This window comes from Haliotis cracherodii, unplaced genomic scaffold (assembly GCF_022045235.1).
Source record: "Haliotis cracherodii isolate W230 unplaced genomic scaffold, xgHalCrac1.p SCAF_8, whole genome shotgun sequence".
Lineage (NCBI taxonomy): Eukaryota > Metazoa > Mollusca > Gastropoda > Lepetellida > Haliotidae > Haliotis > Haliotis cracherodii.
In genome coordinates this window covers 61,516,095-61,532,654 of record NW_027266341.1, presented here as the reverse complement: position 1 = coordinate 61,532,654, position 16,560 = coordinate 61,516,095, and the positions used below count along the sequence as shown (strand labels likewise).

At 41.2% G+C, this 16,560-nt stretch overlaps 1 pseudogene; it reads left to right on the top strand.

Moving 5' to 3' along the window:
- On the top strand, positions 1-13,018 carry LOC139450583 (organic cation/carnitine transporter 2-like; annotated as a pseudogene).
- The last annotated feature ends 3,542 nt before the right edge of the window (positions 13,019-16,560 follow it).

Sequence of the window (16,560 nt, the reverse complement as noted above, 5' to 3'; positions counted from 1 at the left end):
ATGTACAGTGATGAGATAATAGACGGTGTTGGGGGAATGTCCCGGTTCCAGATCATGATCCTTGGTTTCGTCCTCGGTGTTAAGACTATCATAGCATGGGGCATGTTGATGATGTCGTTCGCAGGGGTTTCGCCTGAACAATGGTGGTAATGTTACTGTGAACGTCAGCATCAGCAACTACACTGGCCTTAAGGAATGTCCGGCAGCAGGCAAAGACACCACCTGCACGTTTGTGTACAGCCAGGAGAAGGACACGGTCATCAATGAGGTGAGTGAGTTAGTTTAGTCTTGAAGCAAACTTTCAGCAAAACACGACAGTGGCACGATTGGTTTCATACATTGTTCCCGTGTGGGGAACCAAACCCTGGTCATCAGCTGGTGACCAAAGCCTTTAACAACCAGCTATGTTAATAGTTCTTAATGAGTTTAACTTGACACCCTTATCTGTTTTGTCAGCAAGGGTTGCCAAGTCGTCTAAGGTGTCGCAATTCGCTATGAGGAGTAACGCCTCTTATGATCTCGAGTTCGAATCCCGGTTCGCCCTCTCAGTAATATTGTGGAGTATCAGGGGGCAAGGATGACCCAGTTGTCAGGGATACCCAAGAGTTTATATCCCTCAGGCGCACCAGTTACCCGTGATCGTGGGTTCCAATCCCTGATTATATTGGTAGGTTTGTCAGAACCAGACCCGTTACTCGATCGTGGGTCTTGGTATGATATCGTTATGTGTCGATTTCCAAATTGAAACATTATATTAACCCAGAAATCTGTACATAAAAGAACTTAGTGTGAAACCAACAACCAACCAACAAATGGACTACAACCAACAAATGGTATACACTCAACAATTCGTGTACTGCACTATTAACTAGGTTTACAAATCAACACAAATTACTGCACAGCAATTAAAATGACAGTATGCAATAGAGTGGTGCTACAATGTTCAATGGGAGTATCCAATACAAATTATGATGGCAGTGGTGATATACAAAAGTTCAGTGATAATAATATTCACCTATCCACAATAGAGGTCAAGCTTCCGAGACAGGCATAGGCTGGGAAGCCGGGGTAAGTGATCTTCACACGAAAGCTGGTCTTGATGTAATTTCAGATGAAATGTGAGATGCAAGAGGCACGCACTCGTTCACTTATATAGCCTAAACACCTCTCAGAACATTCTCTGACGCTCCACACCACCAGAAGTTTACACATCACACTAGCATCTACATATAGTATCTTCCTCACTACCGCTTACATTAAATAGTACAATATTCCTGACAACTTGTCCAAACACAATGCAATGAACTTCTGCCGAATCTCAACAAAAACAATGTAATACAATCAGTCATAACTTTACAATAAATTACACTGTCCTATAACAATATGAAAACTGAAACACAGGTATATATATATATTCTCGATTATTTAGACGAAGTTATAATTTTACGTTGCATCTGCTGTAAATGACTTCACATATTGTACCCATATGGGGAATCGAACCCGGGACTTCGGCGTAGCGAGAAAACGCTTTAGCCAATACACTATTTCATCACGTCTACTAATCCCATGGAGTTACGTGTAAAAGAATCGGTCTTTCTTGTATTATCTTGAACATTATTTCGTGTTTTTTTGTCTCGCCAGTGGAATCTGCTGTGTGATATGAAAGGGATCAAGCCATTAATTACAGCAATACAGATGGCAGGGGTGCTGATAGGGGCGTTACTTAGTGGCCAGTCTGCTGATGTCATCGGGAGAATGAAGACTTTGTACATCTCACTGTTCCTGCATGCAGGATTCAACTTGGTAGCAGCGTTTTCAATCTCATGGGAGATGTTCATCGTGATGAGGTGCTAATACAAAACACATGCAACTAAAATGAAATAATTAACATGCTGATAAGCAGTGTATATTCATCTATTTATAAGGGGAAATAGAAATGCTTCCCTTCGAAGATAATTCATCCAGTCATTGAGCTAAGTTTGTAAAATGGTGCTACTCTAAACGGGGATCTTATGTTCTGACAAAAATAATGAAACCGTTCTCCCTTGTCATATAAATAAAAGTGACAAAATAGTTCCGTAATCGTAAGAAACCTTTGCTAAAAGCAGCGACCACTGTACGATTCCTACTATATCATGTGTTCATGAATCACTATCAAATAGTGATGATACCAGGTGTTCGCGAAACTGGTAGTACCAGTAACAAACACAAGCACTTTCTACTAGGTTGGCTGTGCCTATTTAGAATCCACAAGAAGGTGATTCGAGGCCCTTTCGACCTGAATTGCTTCTAACTTACTTCCCAAGTGCGGTTGTGATACATATTTGGAAAGGCCTAACTCCTGCCAGCTTCCAGAACTATTCTGGGATCCAGAACGACGACGGTCTTCTTTCATGTCAGCCATCAGTGAACAACCGTTACATTAAACACAATCCCTAACTGCTGTAAATTACTCGAACACAACTTTTCTTCTTCTAGACAAAACGAAATCATTTTTTTATCAGAACTTCAGATTCCTATGTCTCATCCATATGAATATTTGGTAACTATATACGGAAAGAAGAACATTGTACTCTTGAATGGTTGCATGGCTGAAACGTAAATGTTGCAGATTTTTCATTCGGTTGATGGTTGGTGCTGTGTTGGTGGTATGCTTCCCCTACACCATGGAGTTTATAGGAACACGCTGGCGCCCGGTGTCCATCTCCCTTCCCTTCTGGGCTGGTGGATCTGCTCTACTGGCCTTGACATGTTGGTTGCGTCCAAACTGGTCGAATCTACACATCATTCTGGCAGCCCTGCACATCCCATTTTTCTTTGGATACATGTAAATTTACTTCGTTCCACATAAAAACACAAAATTTTAGAGATTAACCACGAACGTCATAAAAAACGCACAAAAGCTCTGTCGTAATCCATGTGAGTGTGAGTGAGTAAGTTGGGTTTAACGCCGCTTTTGACAGTATTCCAGTGATATCACGGCGTGTCAGCTTAATGTGGGAGGAAAGCCCGAAGTGATGGGAGGTATCGGACGTTTACCACTTCGGTGAAACCCACGAGCACGGGTATGGTGCTGACAAACCTAGAAACATAATCCGGGCGAACCGGGCTTTGAACCCACAATCATAGGTTACTGGCGTGGCTAAGGGACGCAACTCTGCACAGCGAATCGCAGCGCCTTGGACGACTGGGCCCCCCGCGCCCCCCTGTGATCCATGTGACTTTTTGAAATTTAAAAAAAATAAAAGATTTGATGAATAATTTTGTTTTATTTAGTCCAGGGTGATTTCATACCATGGTAAACCAACAAACATCATTATCCATTTTGTTGATTTAAGACAACAGTGCCTTTATGATAATGTACAGTATGTGCATTTGTAAACTGCAACATATTTTAAGAACCTTAATGCATTGTCCTCAGGTTTGTGCCGGAAAGTTTGCGGTGGCTGGCAGTTCATGGTAAGCTGGAGGAGGCGGAGAAGGTGGTGGATCAGATGGCTCGCTACAACAAAAGAGAGAAGCCAGCCAACACTGCCATTCTACTGAAGAAACTGTACGAAGAAGAAAACAGTGCTAGAGATTCGAATCGGAAATACAACTATTTGGACATTTACCGTGGCAGGAGTATTTGCCGTGTATCTCTCGTCCACCAACTTGTGTGATAAGTTGATCTATAACGACACGTATACTCAACGCTCCACAACACTGTCCAAGTGTAAACGTTATCGCGCCTAGTTAAGAAAATGACATTTCATATTTGAGGTCACCGTCAAATCCAATGGTTTCAACATGACAAGTGCCCTTCATGATAGGCTAATGAACAAACGCACGAACACACTCATATCTTATTCATATTAGACCTTCTCAAATGCATATATATTCATAGACATGTGTTCCAGGTTTTTAAATGGTATACACATCCTAATGATCAATCATGATTATTGTTATTTTTAGAAATATATAATTCACATGTTTCATCCATACAAGCCGCCAACCCATGCTTGCCGTAAAAGGCAACTATGCTTGTCGTAAGAGGCGACTAACGGGATCGGGTGGTCAGACTCCCTGACTTGGTTGATGTCATCGATCCCAATTGCGTGGATCGATGCTCATGATGTCAATCACTGGATTTTCTCGTCCAGACTCCATTATTTACAGACGGCCGTCATAGAGCTGTAATATTGCTGAGTGCGGCGTAAAACAACAAATAAACCAAGATACAAGCCGATACCACAATCTTGCCATACCAAAGTGCATTGTTGACGCAGGATGACCATGTCCTTCACGTACTATGGCATCTCCTTCGGGGTAGGACGCTTGACCGGGAACCTCTACCTCAACATGTTCCTTGTCTCCATTGTTTCTGTGCCAAGCAACGTACTGGCATTTTTCATGAACAACAGGTTTGAATTCTTTATGTAATACTCAAAACATGTTAAAGAATACCTACAATTGAAATGTTGTGTGTTGCAATACCTACAACAGGTTAATCACAGTTATGATAACAATGAGTGTTCTTTAACTTCTTTTGAGTAGTATATATGCGCATTGTCTAATAACCATATACAGAATACCATCATAGCAATTTTTCAGAGTAGGTATACACTTTTAGGAAATTATTACTTATTCAAAAATCTCAATCCGTATCCGTATAATGCAGAAAGCATAACACTGCTCATTCCATATCCGTATTGTGTAGAAAGCATAACATTGCTCATTCCATATCCATATTATACAGAAAGCATAACACTGCTCATTCCATATCCATATTATGCAGGAAGCATAACACTGTTTTCATGTTATGCAGAAAGCTGAAAACGGCTCGTTCCATGTTCGTTTCCTTTGTATGTATCCAGTATGAAATATAATCAACTTCTATCAACACATATTGCAAAAAAGATACCTAAAACGAAATTTTCCTGTATAGGATATATTTAGATATTTCTAATGTCATACTGTATAATAATTGTCCCGCCTGACCAAGAGCAAAACACCTTGTACTTTTGGCCATAGGGCCTCAGATGCCAAGAACATATCTTGCTTTCCTTGTCTTTGTAAATAGTGCGTCAAGTGACCAATGCTATGAATTTATTTTACATGAAAAATTTACCCCTTTTGTTGAAAAATCCTTGTGAATCTGATCATTTTAGAATTGGACGTCGATGGACAGGATTCTCGTTCTTCGTATTGGCCACGTCTGGAGCGTTTGGAGTCCCTATTGTATCAAGGTGTGGTATGTATTTGACATGTATAGGTAAGTACATATTTAACCGTAGATAACACACATTTTAATTATTGAAGAAATTTAAGTTACGAGTTTTGATGACACCACAACAGTGACAATGCATCTCTTGTGCTCAAATACACATCACATGTCATCTGATGCTCATGCTGTGTCCAATGAGGCTTAAGGGAGATATATGTCAATCAAAATACCAGTGTCGTCTTTCTCCGAGGTTATCAAAGACAAACAAGCAGCCATGACGTCAAATAGAATTGTGTCATTTTCTTAGTAATTAATTACATTTGATGATACTGCTAGTGATCCAATTAGATAAGTGCAACATTAGTCAAGTTACACTTGTACAATCAGGAGAATGTTGGAATCTAAGGACTAATCTATGGTTTACATAGGGCCATCCATTTCGCTATCACTCATTTTTTATGAAGTATTATTTCATCATTTCTGATGGGGTTTTTTATGCCTAAACGTATACAGTTTCAATATCGATATTTGTGTTGGAATAGTTTGGTTCCTAGTAAACAAAACACCACGAAAATACACTGTCCTTACCCACAGCTAATTCTCACCAAGTGACACTAGTTACAATAAACTAGTGCTAAGCATAGCGGAGTTATGCCCCCTTTCCTTTGAACGTGTGTAACCTCTCTGTCGCCTTTTGACGTCATAGCGGTAAATCAGTTTTCGTCATTTACGGCAGGCTATTTTTTGCATTGAATTTATGTCGTTATACTTACTCATATAACTCCATTTGATATATATTTATGTCGTTCAAATATTAGGCAGTAGTTTGTTCGCTCACAGTTTCGGTAATGCTGCTAAATAAAAAAAAATCGTGGCACGGTACTTTTATTGGTGTACGCTAAAAAGCCGAGAAATTTCCTGTTTTTTGGCGCAGAATAAATTCTCGGACAAAACTTAGCAGCGTCCTTTTTTCAAACCGGTTTAATTTTTACAGTTAAATTTACACCATCAGATAGGAAATTTAATATTCTACATCACTGCGTAAATATGCGTCAGAAAAATAACCTCGGCATCCAATGATTACAGTAGTGCGATATTACGTGCGCGTGTCCCTATGACGACGGTCTGAGACTTAGACTTAGCTAAGATTTTGCTGAGACTGTTTCAAGATCCAGTCTTCGACCGAATCTTAGCTAAGCAAAATCTTAAAAACTTAAGACAAAATTCGTGCTTAACAATATTTGAGCTAAGACCACTTTCATGATCCCGGGCCCAGATGCCTGGGCCGTGGATTTCTGGACCTTGGGTGGAAAATGAAATGGCCCGTTTGCACGAAATCGAACTCTTAAGACAGAGGTCTCTGGCAGTATTATATTTCTGTGTTTTCTCGCAACTGCATCTTCATATCCCGATACCGCTATAAATATTATATCTTGCAGTTGCCTCGGAAAGTTTCCGTGGAGCGGCAGTCGTAACACTGGCGCTGATCTGTAGACTTGGAGTCGCCTCAGCCTGGTCGTGCTTCCTGGTGTTCACCAATGAGTCCTACCCCACAGTTATCAGGTATAGACTTCCAGCTGCACCACGGAGTGAAGGAAGCCATAAACAGCAATACATGCATCACTTTTAATGCCTCAGGTTTTACCCCACTCAGTACATTGTTCGCTGGATCTGCAGAAACATTCGGCTTCTTACATTGACAACAACTCAACAACCAAGTGGAATATATATAATTTGAGTATACGTTGGATGAAGTGTGGTACAATTATATCTCGATGAATGTAGAGATACAAGTTATACATGAGTGCCGTTTGAACTAAACTTACGAGTATACGTAATATGATATACAATTTGAGTATACGTACATTTGTATACGTCAGCCATAGACTTGTTAAGCTATGTTGTTGAGAAAGTCAGTCGTAATGTCGGGACAGAATCCAGCTAATATGTTTATTGTTTGTGAAGTCTTGATGCCATGGACAATCAAATAAATATACATGTAGTCTTGTCCAAACCCCTGTTATATTTAGCGGAATTAATAACGAAAAGAATATCGTTAATAAGGACTGATATTAGAAATAAGCTTTACCATAACATATCGTCACAATGAAATGATTAAATAGTTATTGTCTCTGAAATACTACCTGCACGTTTATCGTAGGTTTGTTTGTATTAAAGCTTACTTGCTTACATCTTTATTAACGTTGTTCTCCTTCACGTTCACTCTTCCAGAAACTTGGGCTATGGCGCAGCCAACACTGCTGCTCGTGTTGGGGGTATCGTGTCGCCCTATGTATTTGCTATGGTGAGTCACATTTCACCATTTTGTCCATATGAACACGTAAATGGCATGGATGTGAATGCAAGACAACGATTCTATCTACTTTCACTGAGACGATTTGGTAAATTTCATAATTTACAGACCGCCTCCGTGGTCTAGTGGTAGAGCGTCCGCCCGGAGAGCGGAAGGTCCGGGGTTCGATCCCCGGCCGCGTCATACCAACAGACGTTAAAAGATGGTACTTGTTGTTACCCTGTCTGGCGCTCGGCATTAAAGGACTAAAACAAGGACTGGTTGGCTCGGAGTCAGTATACTGTGTCTGAGTGGGGTATTCATGTTAAACTGCCGCATGGTATTTCAGTGAGCTAGCACTATAAATCGGCATCAGTCCGGACTAGTACAAGCAGCCACACAAACACACACACGTACATGCACGTCGCTATATAAGTGCAATAATCTTGGACGCGACGTTAAACCCAATTTCACCTCACCTCATATTTTACATCAGAATGGTTCATGTTTCCCTGATATTTCTTGACGGACAAATGAACAAGTTGGAATGTACATCGAAGATACTTCCAAAATATTTCCGACAGGGATTATACTCCTAGTTTGGCACAAATGACAGAAAATGACACTTGAAGAATTTACAAATTTAACAAATGCTTCTGTTACCATTGGTTCCAATTGATCGTTTACGTTATGAAATGTTTATTAGAACTCTATCTGAGCTCGCCTATTGTGATACAATAATTTATCAACCCAGATAGGGTAAAGCTAATAACAATATGGGTATAGTTTTCGTGTCATATGTACACGTTTCAAAGTGTATGAGATCCTCTCCTTATAAATACATACACGACACCTTTGCTTCATTTGCTCAAATGGAATGGGAGCCTGATTGTTTGAAGAAAGTTATTACATGTTGTAAAGAGTTTAGAAACCGTTAGAAAGACTTGTTGCTTTTCACTTAATTTAAAAACTTTCTTCAAAAGTATACTGTTTTCTCAATCGAAAACATATCAATATTTCAATATTTATAAGAACAACTATTTTGTTGATTTTGTCCGCTAACCAGATAGGTTTCGTTACAGTGAGTGAGTGAGTATGATTTTAAGCCGTTTTTAGCAATATTCCAGCAATATCACGGAACCAGAATCGAACCCGGGTCTTCGGCGTGACGAGCGAATGCTTTACCCACTAGGCTACCCGACCGCCTCGTTTCGTTACAGAGTAGATGCTCAGAAGCATTTTTCGTCATCCAATGTTCTGAACCGTCAATGCATTCTAGTGTGACATCAAGTTAACGCTTATAAATCGGAGGTTTTAACATTTGAAATTTGAAAATTCCAGACATCAAATAACCATAGCACCAACCAATATGAAAACCCACAATGTTTATTTCATCACCATGATAATACAGTAAACTGCGGTTATAACGAACACGCTTATATCGAACTGACGTATATGACGAACTGTATATTGTTGGTCCCGTCCATTTGTTGTATATGCGCTGTAGATATGCTTATAACGAACTACCGGGGCATGGGTAGCCCAGTCGTCTAAGGCCCCGCGATTCGCTGTGCAGAGTTGCGTCCCTTGAACACGCCAGAAGCCTATGATTGTGGGTTCGAATCCCGCTTCGCCCCGATTGTGTTTCTAGGTTTGTCAGCACCATACCCGTGCTCGTGGGTTTCACCCAAGTGCTAAACGTCTGAGACCTGCATCACTTCGGGCTTTCCTCCCACATTAAGCTGACATGTATGTTGATGATTCGTGTTCTTTGTAAATTAGCAAGCAATGCAACCATTCATGATGTTGGTAATGTCATAGATTATTGAATTTCTATGTTATGTAGATATTACAATTTGATACAAATCGCACAGATTGCTGTTTTCACGTGACAGGGACCACGTGACTGAGGTCAGGACATCTCAACGAGGAGACCTGCAATTAAACCACTTCCCGTCAATCCACATTAACTGAGTTTAAAAATATCTATAGGAAGTTCTTCGATGGCATCTATAAAAAAATCATGTACATATATATTTTGTAACTCTAATCAGGTTATTTGACCGCCTCCGTGGTCTAGTGGTAGAGCGTCCGCCCGAGGAGTTGAAGGTCTCGGGTTCGATCCCGGGCGCGTGATACCAAAAGACGTTAAAAGATGGTACTTGTTGTTACTCTGTATGCTGCTCGGCATTTAGGGGCTAAAACAAGGACTGGTCGGCTCGGAGTCAGTGTACTGTGTGTTAGTGGGGTATTTATGTTAAACTGCGGCACATTACAATACAATCGGCATCAGCCCGAACTAATACGAGCAGTCACACATACACACATATAAGTGCAATAAACTTGGACGCGACGTAAAAAAACTAATTTCACCTCATCTAATCAGCTCAATAAAAGACGCTGTTGCGTCGTAGACGTAATTCAAAACTCAAATAAAAATGGCAAAGTTACGAAAACTGAGGTATCCAAATCTGAGGCACTGAAAACAGGGATACTGGGAACACGTGCCTGAGTACTGCCATTAATGACGGTTAAAGTGATATGTTGGAATTGAAAAAGAAACCCGTCTTTTTCAGGGAGGTGATGATCTTCTGCTGCCGTTTGTCATCGTGGGCTCCCTGATGTTCGCGTGCCCCATACTGTCGCTGTTGACCCCGGAGACGAAGGGCATTCCGTTGGCGGATACAACAGTGAAGTCCTCAGGGAAAACCAAAGTAATGGAAACAGCTGTGGATGAGAAAGTTCATTCAGAGGAACCAATTGTAACCGTGCTTGTGTTGGCCGATAATGGAGTAGGTGATCTACTGGCCGAATAATCACAAACAGCTGTGGGGGGTGAGGCTGATGACGTTTATTTTATAATCAGTACGAATGTACGTACTTAATTTCAGTCTGAAACAATAAAAGTACAACATAAGCAAATGTAACATAGAAATAAATATATACAATCCGTTATAGTTACTCTTTAAATTCCTAAAAAAAATATATATATATATCACTTCCATTAAAATGAATAGCATTTACTTTACATTACACCATACATCAGACGTATCCGTACAATACATCAATACACAGATACTAAATATATTAATATGATATAGAGTGATAACGAATATTACATACCAGATAGGTGATACCTGAACTGGTAATACCGTGACGATAAATGGCACGGTGAACGTTGCTACTGAGAAATCTGCATAATAAAGAAATACAAATGCAGAATACTATATACAAGTGATATCCTATGGTAAAATAGTGTATAAAATATATAGTACAACAGCCACTCATTTCAAACATACATCAAGCATACAGACATACATTTACTTTCCATTACTGTCCAGAGGGGTTTATATTACTTAGTTTATATATATATTTAGGTTTTGTGTTTAATACTGTTTTATACAGATAATAATTACTCACTGAACTGTAAGTTCATCAAGCACTATAAATATATACAAGATGCATTATGTTTCTAATAAATCAAATTAAGAATGCATTCTACAATATATATTATTTCTAATCACAATAATTAGAAATCATCCATATATACAACATCATAAAATAAATAACCAACTAACCTTAAATATGAATAAATCCTTCTACAAATCCAAATCCTCACATAGAAATCAAAGCAGCAATAAATCTTGCTGAGTCTTTCCTTGAGGTGACAAATAGCAACTGAACTTCTAAAATTCAACAACAAACATTGTTGTAGCTGTGGCCAGCTTGGCCTATCAACAAGACAATAGACTGGGCCGGGGCGCGCTGGGGCAAAGAGTGCTGTAAGTCAAAAGCATGCAGTGTGACAATTAGTGGAAGTTAGACTGAGAGTAAGCTTACTTAATGTTCCAGAGCTATGGAATGAATGTTTAAGGTATAAAATACTAAGGTATAAAACATAACTAATATTATAACTAATAATATCTTCTTATCATGTAAATATCGTAATAAACTAATCAGTTAAAATGGTAACAAGGCCATATAACCTTACTACTAACTAATAAATCTTAATTAAAAGTTATGTACATAATTGAGCCTGCCACATACTTCTCCCTGCACCCAAATGACGTCCTCGTCATTTGCTGGTGTTATTAAGTAAGGTGACAATGAGCTGTGACATCGCACCACCAATTCGCTCAAAGATGCCAGCAGCCGCAAGCTGTTCGATTAGTTGAGTTCGATCATCCCTGTCCTCTGATGTTGTCTGACTCATCACATAATCTCCTGAGCGCTGCCACTCCGGTGGCCGTCTCTGCCGGAGTGATTTCCTTGGTGGTGGCTTGGGTCTTGGCCTTGGTCGGTCATCTGATGGGACAGGAGCAGTGGCTCCTACCACTGGGTCTGTGTCCTGTTCTTCACTGACATTAGCATCTGCTGCTTCTTCTTCTCTTGCATCCGTTTCTCCTGTACCAGGGTTCTCTAACTCCCGTGGCATGTGGCCGTCGCCACCAGAAGAATGACTGCCTACCTCTCCAGTTGTCAGATCGTCACCCTCCAACTGTGAGGTAGAATCTCGTTCCAAGGATTCTGCGTTGATGACCGTGGTATCATCAGGCTCCGTTGGAAGTTCAACAAGCAGGCTTGAGATGGACCCACGCTCATCTTGATCCGACACTGATGTTTCTGTCTCTGTTTCTGGTTCTTTAGGGTTCTCTGGTCCTGGAGTCGGAGCTGTTGGTGCTTCTTCAATTCTCTCTAGTAAAGATCCTATGGGTAAGAGGAGGTTACGATGTAAAGTTCTGTTCCTTCCTTCTCCGTTTTCTTTCTTCACAACAAACACTGGTATGCCCAGGTTTGGCTGAGAAAGAACTACGTACGGATCCTCTTCCCACTTGTCAGAGAGCTTGTGCTTTCCCTCAAAGGCTAGAATCTTCACCAGGACACGATCTCCAGACTGGACTGTTGCACCTCTGGCTTTGACATCATACCCTGTCTTCTGTTTCTTCTGGGCTTCCCTTGATGCAGATGTGGCGATCTTGTAGCTCTGTTCCAACCTTGTCTTCAGGGCTTTGACATATGACGTCAGTGTCTGCTTGTCCTTGTTAATCTCAATACCAAAGGCAAGGTCGATGGGTAGTCGTGCTTCTCTACCAAACATCAGGTAAAATGGGGAGTAGCCCGTTGATTCGTGTCTTGTTGCATTGTATGCATGAACAAGTGGACCGACGAATCCTTTCCAGTCGTACTTCTGGTCTGGCTTTAGTGTTCCAAGCATGTTGAGCAGAGTCCTGTTGAAGCGTTCTGTCATCCCATTACACATTGGATGGTATGGTGTAGTTCTTGACTGGGATATGCCCAAGATGCTGCACACTTCCTTTATCATTCGACTCATAAAGTTGGCTCCTTGGTCGCTGTGAATTCGCATGGGCATTCCATAGTGGAGAACAAAGTTCTTGTAGAATGCTTCTGCAGTGGTCCTGGCTGTAGTATTCTTGGTTGGCACTGCTAATGCATACCTCGTGAAATGATCTGTGATCACGAGCAATGAAAGAAAACTTGACAAATATATTCGCTACTAATAATATTTCCCAATTTCGGAATTCGGCAATGTGAAATGACGCACACCATCGACGTAGGATAAATATTACATTACTAAATATATACCTATGTTTTACTACATCTGAGTTAAAATATTTGTAGCCTTAAATAAAATACATATAAACTTTTATTGTTTTTCTTTCTGATAAGCTACAGTACTGACCTAATGTGTCTATTTGAAAATATATAAATGACAAACTTTAGTGAAGAGCGAGCGAGTGAGTGAGTGAGTATGGTTTTACGCCGCTTTTAGCAATATTCCAGCAATATCACGGCGGGGGACACCAGAAATGGGCTTCACACATTGTCGGGAATCGAACCCGGGTCTTCGGCGTGACGAGCGAACGCTTAAACCACGAGGCTACCCGACCGCCCCCGCTAGTGAAGGAGAAATGTACAGGTCTTTTGCATATTTCGCTCAGTAAGACAGTTTTTGTGGGATTCATCATATTGTACAAGTATGCAGTACAACATGCAACCGTGCACGTACATGTTATTGCTATATAAATTAACGTATATCACCATTGATCTTATTGACTTTGTTTAATGTGCAAAAACAAAAGGTGAATACGTTCCAAATCACCTGTTTCGATTTGGCAACGTGATAGTTCGTGTGACGTTACCTATATTCGTGACTCTGTTCTATGCACTATTATGCAGCATAATGGCTTAAATCCGCCCTGTAGGGCTACACATAGTGCATTCAGGATACCTCAATGCATTTTATATTCGTATATCTTCGTGACACTGTGTTAAATAACTTCTGTCACTGGGGGAATGTAATTCTCAACTTTCCACCGACCGTATCCCAGAGCCCAAAGACTACTTCCGGTATGACGTCACTGTGTTGAGAGTTATCGGTTGTCGCTAATCGCGATAAGCCATCTTCCCGAGGCAGGAGAGTTAACTGACTTTCCAGTCCAGTTTCCACCCTTGCCGAACTAGGCTGAAATTACTGGGCTCCGTCGAAGCGCCACCAGTGGCTACTACCAGTTATGTTCCTTCTAAGCCTCTCCCATGGACCAGCCAGATTCCACATCTCGTTTCACTCGCATTTGCTTCCAACAAAATGGCGGCGCCCAGTTGGGACGGTCTGATCGATAATCAAGATCTATATTGTGATAAAACGGGCCTTACATCGCGAAATGCTTCAAATCACGTGAGCACCTTGATTAAAAACATGTAAAGATTTGGTAAATATCTGATGACAACGAGTTGGCGGTGCACATGCTTTGCAAATCCTGCAATAAACCGAAATCTGCACGACAATTTACGAACCGGATTTCGATTTCGTTGCGCTATTTTGATTGGACTATGCATAGACTCGTTAGTCCAGCCAAAATGTAACTCCATAATACCAGCCTAGTTCTGCAAAAGCTGGAAACTGGACTTTTCTAGCCAGATAACGCTCTTGCCTCGGGAAGATGCAATAAGCTGGGTTGGAAGGATTGCCGTTCAAGACTGAGATATGAGAGATTCCATCTTCCAAATTCTATTATTGTCTAAACATAAGGGTTAGTTTGTTTTTGACTGAAGGACAGCGCCATTTATTTTCTTCTAAAAATATGGAGTTTTTTAAAATGAAATGAGAGTATCTTAATCTGGACAAATCTGTGACTTAGTCATGTTTCGTAATGTAGATAATCCATGCAATTTGTTCATTTTGTTTTTAAAAGAGCTATGTTCAGAGGACATATATCTCTTTTCGCTAAAGTTAACCGGTCTACATTGTAAGAATATACTTGCGGATTGAGCGATTATCTCCTTTACCTACAGGCGTAGTACAAAACTTTATCACGCACTGACCTGGCAATGTTGCACATCGTATCTTATTCAAGCTGTATCACTGAGAGTGATCGAGTAGTTATCTCCCTTACCCGAATAACTATTGCGCAGTACCTTTGCAATGTATCGCTTGTTATTTAGGCAGGCAGCAAGCAAGGTTCCAGGGAGGTAATATCAGTGTAATCCATTCGTTATTGTTAAACCCGTTCATTTCAAATTCCTATGGAATCAACATTACAATCCATGAAGGCATTCTTGATTCACGAGAAAGTTATTTCAATCATTCATGCAAGTTTCAGCTTGATGTTGTAGGTTTAGTGGACATGAGAATTATTACACATACCGCACATGGCACGTGAAATATTTGAGAAAATGTAAGAGCATCATCAAAAGGTAATGGGCTATTCAAAGTCATTATGGAAAATTAAAAAAAAGGAACATATGTGTTGAGTATTACTACCAGCCTAGCTATATATATTCATATATACCAAATACAACATTTCATTACATTTGACAGTAATGGGAAAGTAATGGCCTTAGAGAGTCATGTTAAAATCATATTCGATCCTCTTGAACAAACCTATGTGATAGGAATGCGCATGTTTCATTGGTCAAGCAGAGAGAATTGTGAGAATTGATGTGCTTGGTCAAAGAAAGGTCAAAGAAAGGTTAAAAAGTAAAATATTGCGAGAAACGGAACAAACGTGTATATTTTGAGCCACTACTAAATGCACCAAACGTCCTTACATTCAGAAAATAGCACTTTTAAGGCAACGTAACGGAAGAGGAAGCGTGGTCAACAGTTAAGAATGTCAACAAAACAGACACGCAACGAAATTTGATGTCAACATCGATATGGAAATATTTTCTGCAAATGAACAGCGAAATCACTGAAGACCAACGAAACAATGCCATCGGTCGACAACCTGCAGGCGATTCACCTTCGGCCGTAGCCAGTTTTTTTCACGTAGCACCAAGCACCATTACAAGACTGTGGAACCGTTATCAGAAGTAGTTAAGTACCTCGGTCTAGAACCACCTCAGGATTCTGGAACCACTCAGGATTCTGGAACCAAGATGGCGGCACATCCGTTTCCGGTCACGTGACCTGCGCAGTGCATGATGGGACTCTGCGCGTGCGCCTCCAAGATGGCGTCGCTTCCGTTTCCGGTGGCGTGCGCCTCCAAGAGGGCGTCGCTTCCGTGTCCGGTGGCGTGCGCCTCCAAGAGGGCGTCGCTTCCGTGTCCGGAGGCGCGCGCCTCCAAGAGGGCGTCGCTTCCGTGTCCGGAGGCGCGCGCCTCCAAGAGGGTGGCGCTTCCGTGTCCGGTGGCGCGCGCCTCCAGGGGTGGCGGTGGTGGAGGGAGGGAGGGAGGGTGGTGGTGGTGGTGAAGGGAGGGAGGGAGGAAGGAAAGGAGGAGGAGACGGGTTCATGGTGTGGGTGGGTGGGTGGGAGGGTCGTCAAAGCAAAGGAGGAAAGTTGTCTTTCGGGAGAGATGGGTGGCCCTGAAAAGGGCCGTTGGAAAACAAACTGGAAACTGGAAACTGGAAACGACAGGAAACGTCAGGAACACTGGAACACTGGAACACTGGAAAAACTGCAAACGATGGGACACTGGTAAAAAACAGTGGGGTAGCATGGCCCCATGCGTTAGTCACTTTGTTCAGATGATCTCTCTTCTTCATCCTCTACTTCCATCTCATCCTCGGACTGAAGGTGTCGTCGGCGCTTTGAAGCGTG